Consider the following 9,952-nt stretch of genomic DNA (forward strand, 5'->3'; position numbering starts at 1 on the left):
AAATGTTTTTCCAAACTGGCTGTACTATTTTGCATTCCTGCCAGTAATGTACAAGAGTTCCAGTTGCCACAACCCTTGCCAGACTCTATATCCTCAGATTGAAATACTTTTTCTTCTTTAGTCTGTGAATATAATATGGTAAGATGCATTCATTGAATTTAGAATGCTGAACTACCCCTTGCACTCCTGTGCTTTCTCTCCTCCTTTGGTAATGATACATTATACTTTTTATATATAGCTGGATTTGAATCATTAACATTTTGTTAGAGAGTTTCGTGCTTATGTTCCTGAGGGATATTGAACTACAGTCTCCTCCCCCTCCTCCTCCCATTCTCTCCTCTTCCTTCTCCTTCTTCCTCTTTACTTCCCCAAGTTTACATTCAACTTATACTGACCTCTTAGAAAGAGTAGAGATTTATTTCTTATATATTTGGTACCATTTTCCACCGAAGCTATCTAGGTTTGAAGTTTCCACTGTTGGATGCTTTTGTGTGTGTGTGTGTGTGTGTGTGTGAATTTATTTATAGTAGAATGCATTTTGACATATTGTACACAAATGGAGCACAACTTCTCCTTCCTCTGTATATAGTGCAGAGTCACTCCAGTAGTATAATCATACATGTATATTGGGTAATGGCATCTGTCTCATTCTACCATCCTTCCCATCCCCACAGCCCCACCCCTTCCCTCTCTCCTCTCTATACAAACCAAAGTTCCTTCCTTCTTCGCTCCCCTTGCCCTCCCCACCCCTACCCCACTGTGGTTAAGCATCTCCTTATCAGAGAAAACATTCAGCTTTCGGGTTTGTAGGATTGGCTTATTTCACTTAGCATGATATTCTCTAGTTCCATCCATTTACCTGCAAAGGCCATAATTTCATTTTTCTTTAAACTGCTGGATGCTTTATAACTATAAATTCTTCCTTAGTAGATATAAAACTACTCAGGTCATCTATTTCTTCTTGGGTAAGCTTTAGCAATTTGTATCTTACAAAGAACTGGTCCCTTTCATCTAAGGTATTGAATTTACAACCATTGTGTGATTTATGGTATTTCCTTGTAATATTTTTAATGTCTGTCTGTGGGGTTCTCTTGTGTTATTGTTCCTAATATTGATAATTCATGTCTTCTTTCTCTCTCAACTCAATCTGGATTTTCCTTTTCAAAGAACCAGCTTTTAACTACAGCAATCATCTCTATTTTTGTTTGTTCCCACTTTTAGTAATTTCTACTTTTATCTTTTTTTTTAGGAAGTGGGTGGTGGTGGGGGGATGGAGTAACCAGGGATTGAACTCAGGGGCACTTAACCACTGAGCCCCATCCCCAGCCTTTTTTGTATTTTATTTAGAGACAAAATCTCACTGAGCTGCTTAGCACCTCACTGTTGCTGAGGCTGGCTTTGAACTCACGATCTTCCTGCCTCAGCCTCCCAAGCCACTAGGATTACAGGAGTGTGCGAACGTGCCCAGCCTGTTTTTATCTTCATTGTTTCCTCCTTTCACTTCTTGTTAGGTCTAATTTACTTTTTTAAGGTGTAATACTATTATGAAAGATCTTTGTTTTCTAATATAAGCATTTCATATTCTAAATTTTCCCTATAGCTACTAACTTAATTTCATACTGTATATTTTGATATGTTCCAAATATGTTTACATTTTCCTTAATTTCTGTTTGTATGTTTTCAAGTCCTTTCTCTATTATCTCTATACACTACTATTGAACCATTTAGGAGAATTTTTTTATTTCTGTGATTATTAAATATTGATTCTTTTTCACAATTTTTATTTATTTGCTGTTAATGTCCTTACTTCCCTTCATTTCAAGAATGCCCTTATAGAGCATAGACACAATAATTTCTTTAAAGTCTCTGCAAATTCCAACATTGAGGTATTCTCAGGATTGGAATCTATTGATTATTATTTTCCCAAAAGAATTATTAACATTTTTTTCCTGGTTCTTCATATGTTGGTGACTTTAAATCATAACATGGACATTGAGAATATTTTGTTTTGAGGCTCTAGGTTCCCTTCAAATCCTCTGGAAACTGTTTTTATTTTATCATGCTATCAATCCAATTAGGTTCTGAGGGCAAGTCCTGCCCCCCACCCCCCATCTTGTGTGCTGAAACTTCCAACTCAGTTTAGTTTTTGAACCCTTTACTGCATTCCTTGGCCTGCTCCATGCGAGCACCCCAGGTCTGCATGCAGGGGTGGTTCACACCATGGTTCAGTTCTCTAACCCTTTTCTCTGCCGCTTCAGGTCACTTTCATGTATTTGCAACTCAGTGGTGAGTTCAGGATTTGATTTAGGACATTTCTTTGTCCAACTCCTTCTCTGTGACATTCCCCCAAACTTTATAGCTCCCAGGGGTTCCTCTTCCTGATTCTATGTCTTGTAAAGCTCATTTTTATCCTCCCTGTAAGGCCACACTCTTCAAGGACTGAGCCCATCTCAAGGGCAAAGCAGCAAGAGACCACAGGGTAGAAATACTGGGATGCCCCCAAGGAATCATACATGTTCTGGGAAGTAGCTCGGGAAGGCAAATTTTACTTCTGCAGAAGCAAGCACACTTGCAGGTGGGGACAATGGGGTGGAGGGGGGAACATTCCTCCTGTTTTATCCTTAACTTGCCCCTTGCTCTGATAGGAGGAATTCAAGATTACAATGTAGGTGATTGGTTAATTTTAAAATTGGGGTGGGCAAAGGGAAGGGGTACAATTAAAGTGGCTATGATTGGATCTTACCTCCCAGGTAAGGCTAAATACTGTATTCTGGAAATGGATCACCTGACTTTCTGTATCTCACAACAGGGTCTACGGGCCAGAGAGGTCCCTGTTCAACCTCTGCCACTACTACAGAAGAAGCACAGCTTCATGCCCAAGTCTTGGCCCAGAGCAGAACTGGGACAGTGGAATAGAACAAACCACAGGAAGGAGGCATTTCTACCAGACCACTTCCTGCTTCTTTCCTCTGTCTAAAAAGTGAAGATTTTTCTTGGAACTTTTTTCTGTCCACACCCACTGAAAAGTCTCAGCATTCAGGCTGATCTCAAGTATAAACCAGAAGATACAGCAGATTAAAAAAAATTAAAAAAAAAACCCATAAGTCATTCTTCAGTATTTTATCTTCCTTCCTAATATGCAACATTATTTGCTCTTGAGAATTCTCAGTTGATTTATGTATTCTGTCCAGTTTTTAGTTGTAATCAGGGAGGTAGGGTGGGGTGTGCTTAATCCATCACAGCTACCCAAGATTGAGTTTTTCTGTAAACCATTTTAATTTTATTCACTGTTTTTAGAATCTCACCCCTAATCTAAGACTCCCACTCACCTTGTTTTCTAAATCTTTTACCATAGCAACCCTTTTCAAAGTGACTTCACATTTTGCCAATTGTCCTTGCTAATGTGAAAGCACTTACACCTGCAAAGGGACTCACAGATAACTCAAACTTTAGGTCATAATAAGAGCATGTAGTTGGTGACAGAAGAGTTTGGGTCAAGTTCAGTTCTGCTACTCATTGGATACATGAGATCTTAAAGAAATCATCAAACCTCCATGAACTGCAGTTTTTCCATCTATAAAATAAAGTTCATTCTACAGTGCTTATCTGTCAATATTAAAATATATTAGGCACTCAAGAAATAATCACTATTTTTATTATTAGGAAGTTGGCATTATTGGTGTTTCCCCGACCAATTCTTGTCAAAGGATACTCACCTCTGCTTTGTAGTCCCATTACCAGGCTATGATAACAGTAACCACTAGACCTCAATCAAGATAATTGCAAACCTCAACAGCTTGGTAATGCAGGCCTACAATCCCAGAAACTGGGGAAGCTGAGACACAAGGAGTGCAAATTGAGGTCAGCCTCAGCACCTTAGTGAGACCCTCAGCAATTTAGTGAGACCCTGTCTCAAAATAAAAAATAAAAAGTATTAGGGATATAGCTCAGTAGTAAAACACCCCTGAGTTCAATCCCCATTATAAAAGAGAAAGAAAGAGAGACCTAATTGTAAACCTCAGATGAGAGCAGGTAGAAGCATATGAAGATGAAGATCTATGGGGACTCTGTTTGTGTGTATTTTGGGAATGTGGTTACAGAACATGGGTAGTGCCCTCTATGACCTGCAAAAAACAGCATCTTTTGAAAAAAGGCTTGACCAGAGGTCTGACAATGCAGAAAGGAAGAATTGAAGCAGTAGTGGAAGCACAAATAAAGGTGCAAGGACAGTGACATCCCATCTCAGTAAATTTTTTTTAGTCCAAGATCTTAAAAAAAAATTGTAGCTTGGGCTCCATTATTTCTTTGTTCCCTGAAATATTCTTAGGCTGATTATTTTCTGTTCATCAATCCTCATTGTAAGTTTAAAAGCTTGTCATTGCCTGGAACTCTTTGTTAAAATGCGACAGCATTTTTAATAATTCAGCTTTCTTTGAGGACTCTGATTATCTTTTTCTATTTGAGAATTGATGGTCATAACTTCTTCCCCCGCCCCCCCTTTCCTGTCTGTATTTTGGTTGCCCTTCTCCTATCTGGCAGGTTAAGGCTTGCTTCAGCCTATGCTTCTTGATTTTTCCCCCCTCACTAGCTCTCTTATTTATAAGCTTATAATGCTTGCCTGGGACTTTTTAATTGCAGTCTCTTTGAACACAAATGGCTTTTGAACTTTTTGTTCTTTGCGTTTCTGCAACGATAATAAGTAATAGAGTCAGATTTAGCTAAAGAAGAAGAATATTGAAAGTTCTCTAGAGCAGAACACAGAATAATACAGCATTTCATTAGTTTTCAACACCCACACTAGAAAGCCCACTTGTGATGATTCCTCCCCATCCTTTGCTATTGCTCCTGCATTCCCAATGTCTGCCATTATTTCACAAGTGCCAAAATAAAGCAGTGATTTCTTCCACAGGGAAATGTAGGGCTGAAAATGAGCTGACTTTTAATAAGGGGAAAGTTACCAGTTAAACTGAGTATGAAATTCCACACTTAACCAATCACCAAGTCATCTGTTGAGTGCCTACTGTATACCTAATAATGAATGAAAATGAATATGTCAAAGCTCCTCCCTTCTCTACACCACCTTCTGTTCCTCTTATTCTTATCAACTATTATTCTTTCTTGAAAAATGCAAATTTTAAAAGCCCCCCCAAGTTTGACTTGCCAGTCCCTCAGAACATGCGGGTATGAAGGATTCTGACAGTCTGTTATCTACTCAATGTTTGTGTTCCCCCCCAATTCACATGTTAAAATCCTACTGATACTGGCTATTACTGGTGATGGGTTCTGCTCCCTCCCATGTTGAAGTATGACATTAGAGAAGCACGCCAAGGCGAGCATATAAAGCAGGGTTATTTAAAAAGAGGTAACATAGACTTCTCCAGGGAGGGAAAAGGGGGCCATAGCTGGTATCCTGGTACTCCACGAAGTGAGTTCTGCCTTATATATCCTAGGCTTCCTTGTTCTCCTGCTCTCTTTCCCTCATCTCTGTCCTTCCTGCACCTGACTAGGCCCAGGAGATGTTTGGTGGGACGGCCAAATGTGAGAAGCAGATGGGCTGAAGGGGCCAAGGTGGTGTGATCTCCACAGGAAGGGGTCATAATTAACACTCCCTGTAGGGAGGGACAACCCCTGGGACAGGTTACCTTAGCAACAAGTTGGAGCAGGAGCAGGTTATCTTGATAAGGGTGGAGGAAGGGCTCTGAAGGAATTCCTTAATTAATTAAGGAATCTCTCCATTCTCTGGATCTTGCCCATCTGCTGGTCTAATTCTGGCTTCGGTACCTCCTCAGGTGGTAGAGTTGGGAGGTAGAGCTTGGGGAAGGTGACTAGATCTTGAGGGTGGAGCCCACATAAATGGGATTAGTGTCTACATGAAGGACCCTCCACCCCCAGGGCTCCATCACCCTTGGTGCTACATGAAGACACAGCAAGAAGGTAGCCGCCTATGAATTAAGAAGTAGACCCTCCCCATACCCCAAATCTGCCAGCACTTTGATCCAGGACTTGCGGCCTCCAGAACTAGAAAAATAAATTGATGTTTAGCCACCTGGACTATGGTATTTTTGTTATGGCAGCCCAGACAGGCTAAGACAGTCCAAAGGAATGGGTGATAGGAGCACTCACAATGATAAATATGGCAATGCCACTCAGGCTGTGAGGGTTTCTGCCAAAATGGCCTGGGAGCAGGGCTGAGCAGTGAAGGAAACTATAACAGGCCTTTTCTATGTCAGCTGAGGGCTCTGAAAATCTTCCCCAATACATGTTTATGTGACTAATTTTATTGTTTAAAGGATATTGTCGCAGTGGTTGGCAGAGAGTGGACTCCTGAGAATGGGCTGACATTAGCAGAGCACTCTAAGCCACAGTTCAGGTTTATCGGTGCCTTTGTCCTTCGAGACTTTTAAACTTTCCTGGTCTGCCGAGAAAAAGCACATCTTAAAGTTAAAATGCTGTGTCAGAAATGAACTCCTAACCAAGATAATGGAAAGACATGTCTCTGCATAACTGGCTGACAAAGCTAACCAGGAGATCCTCTCTTCCCTCCCTGATGGATTAATTGACCTGGGAACAGCCCTTCTGTGGAAAACAACTATGAAACTGAAAAGTATATATGAAATGACAATTTTCTCGACAATCAGAAGCACAGAAATATGAACCTTGAGTCAAGTGAAGCCAGAAGAAGTGAGCACAAACCATCCCAGCTCTTTCTGAATGGTGGCACAGAAAGAACCATGGTAGACACTGGCCACGAGCTGAAGGGCAGAGACAGGGATTCCAGTGGAGAGTTGTCAGGATTGGGGAACTGCCCCAGCTGCAGAGCGCTGCCTCATCCTTTGTCATAGCTTTCCTGCAGTGGTGCAAATGGACAGACACATGGACATAAACTTTACGGCAAGACATAAAGTTTACCTGAAGCTCTCATGGGTATTACATGCTCCAAAAGAAGCTGGAGTTGGTCAAGGCTGTTTAGCTCTCACTGAATCTTCCTTCTTCCCCCACCTTTCCCAGGTGTTGATCCATAATGAACTCTTCCACCTCCAAAGTCTATCTCAGCATCTGTTAGAGAGCACCAGTAAATGATATCAAACATTTCAGGAGGAAATAATATGAATAACTTGTACACATGAGGCACTGGTGAATTCTACCAGACATTTAAGGAGGAGATGACAATCTCACGCTCAGAAAATAGAAGAGGAATAAGAAAGACAGACAGAAAGAAAGAGAGAAGGAAAGAAGGAAGGAAGGAAATAAAGAGAAAGAAGGAAAGGAAGGAAGAAAGAAGGAAATAAGTAAAGAAAAGAAAATAGCACTCAACTCATAGTATATGGCCAGAATTACCTGATAGCCAAATCTGACAAGAACCCTAGAAGAAAACCATACGCCTTATAAACACAGTATAAAAATCCTTCATAGAATAATTAGTAAAAACAAATCTTATAATTTATCAGACCCCAGAGAATTCTTGAAAAAGAAGATCAAAGTTTAAAGATTTCTCTGCTTCATTTCATGGCTTACTATAAAGCTATAGAAACCAAGACAGCATGGTATTGGTGAAAATCTAGACATGTAGATCAGTAGAACAATTTAAAGTCCAGAAACAGACGTTAAGTCATGAATAGATTATCAAGAAAATTCAATGAGGCAATAATAATAATGATAATAATAATATCAAAATAGGTAGTGTTAGAACAACTGGATATCATATAAGGAAAAATATCTCAACTATTAACTCATCATACTATACAGAAAATTAACTTGAAATGCACCATAGAACTATCTGTAAAGTTGTAAAACATTGGAAAGAAAGCATATTAGAAAGTTTTCGCAGCCTTGAAATTTCATAGAGCACCCAAACTACAAACCATAAAAGAAGAATGTTGATAAATTATACTTGTATCAAAATTGCTTGCTGAAGATGTATTGTAGGGTCACCTGTCCTCCTGCTCCCCAGCCTTCTAATGATCTGGAGGGGAACTGGAGAGGAAGAGGCAGGTCAGCCACAGGCCCAAGTGCCAACCCCAAGGGCATCCCAGGATCCTAAAACTCTTTCCTCTTTGAAAAACACAATTGAGAAAAATTTAAAAGCATGCTCTGCATTGGGAGAAAATAATTGAAATACATCTGTTGTATCTGACACAGAATTGATTTAAACTACTCTAAAAACTCAGAATTTAAACAGATAGATAATGAAGTTCTTTAAAGGGACAAAATATTTGAACAGGAATATCACAAAGAGAAAGAAAACAGGAAACAAATGAAAAGATGCTCGACATAATTAATTGTTAGGAAAATGCAAATCAGAACCATAAGAACTGCACTTGACATGCACTAGCATGGCTGCAATCAGACAGATGGACAATGACAGGTGTCCGTGGGAACAGAGAGAAACTGGAACTCTCATGCATAAAATGATGTAGCCACAAAGGGAGGCAATTTGGTACTCATTGTTTTAAAAAAAAGTATAAGGAGATGAGCACACTACCTACCTGATATGATCATTACATCCTGTATACTTGTATCAAATGATCACACTGTACTCCATAAATGTGCATAAATAGAATAATAAAACTAATTAATAAAATTTAAATATTAATAGATTTTGTTAATAAAATTTTTATTTTTTTATTTTTATTTTTTATTGGTTGTTCAAAACATTACAAAGCTCTTGACATATCATATTTCATACATTTGATTCAAGTGGGTTATGAACTCCCATTTTTTACCCCATATACAGATTGCAGAATCACAAGAGTTACACATCCACATTTTTACATATTGCCATACTAGTGACTTTTGTATTCTGCTATCTTTCCTATCCTCTACTATCCCCCTCCCCTCCCCTCCCATCTTCTCTCTCTACCCTATCTACTGTAATTCATTTCTCTCCCTTGATTTTTTTTCCCTTTCCCCTCACATCCTCTTATATGTAATTTTGTATAACAATGAGGGTCTCCTTCCATTTCCATGCAATTTCCCTTCTCTCTCCCTTTCCCTCCCACCTCTCGTCCCTGTTTAATGTTGATCTTTTTCTCATGCTCTTCCTCCTTGCTCTGTTTTTAGTTGCTCTCCTTATATCAAAGAAGACATTTGGCATTTGTTTTTTAGGGATTGGCTAGCTTCACTTAGCATAATCTGCTCTAATGCCATCCATTTCCCTGCAAATTCCATGATTTCGTTATTTTTTAGTGCTGAGTAATACTCCATTGTGTATAAATGCCACATTTTTTTAATCCATTCATCTATTGAAGGGCATCTAAGTTGGTTCCACAGTCTAGCTATTGTGAATTGTGCTGCTATGAACATCGATGTAGCAGTATCCCTATTGTACGCTCTTTTAAGGTCTTCAGGGAATAGTCCGAGAAGGACGATACCTGGGTCAAATGGTGGTTCCATTCCCAGCTTTCCAAGAAATCTCCATACTGCTTTCCAAATTGGCCACACCAATTTTCAGTCCCACCAGCAATGTACAAGAGTACCCTTTTCCCCACATCCTCACCAGCACTTGTTGTTGTTTGACTTCATAATGGCTGCCAATCTTACTGGAATGAGATGGTATATTAGGGTGGTTTTGATTTGCATTTCTCTGACTGCTAGAGATGGTGAGCATTTTTTCATGTACTTGTTGATTGATTGTATATCCTCCTCTGAGAAGTGTCTGTTCAGGTCCTTGGCCCATTTGTTGATTGGGTTATTTGTTTTCTTATTGCATAATTTTTTGAGTTCTTTGTATACTCTAGATATTAGGGCTCTATCTGAAGTGTGAGGAGTAAAGATTTGTTCCCAGGATGTAGGCTCCCTATTTACCTCTCTTATTGTTTCTCTTGCTGAGAAAAAACTTTTTAGTTTGAGTAAGTCCCATTTGTTGATTCTTGTTTTTAACTCTTGTGCTATGGGTGTCTTATTAAGGAATTTGGAGCCGGACCCCACAATATGTAGATCGGAGCCAACTTTT

This window comes from Marmota marmota, unplaced genomic scaffold, assembly GCF_001458135.2.
Source record: "Marmota marmota marmota unplaced genomic scaffold, marMar, whole genome shotgun sequence".
Lineage (NCBI taxonomy): Eukaryota > Metazoa > Chordata > Mammalia > Rodentia > Sciuridae > Marmota > Marmota marmota.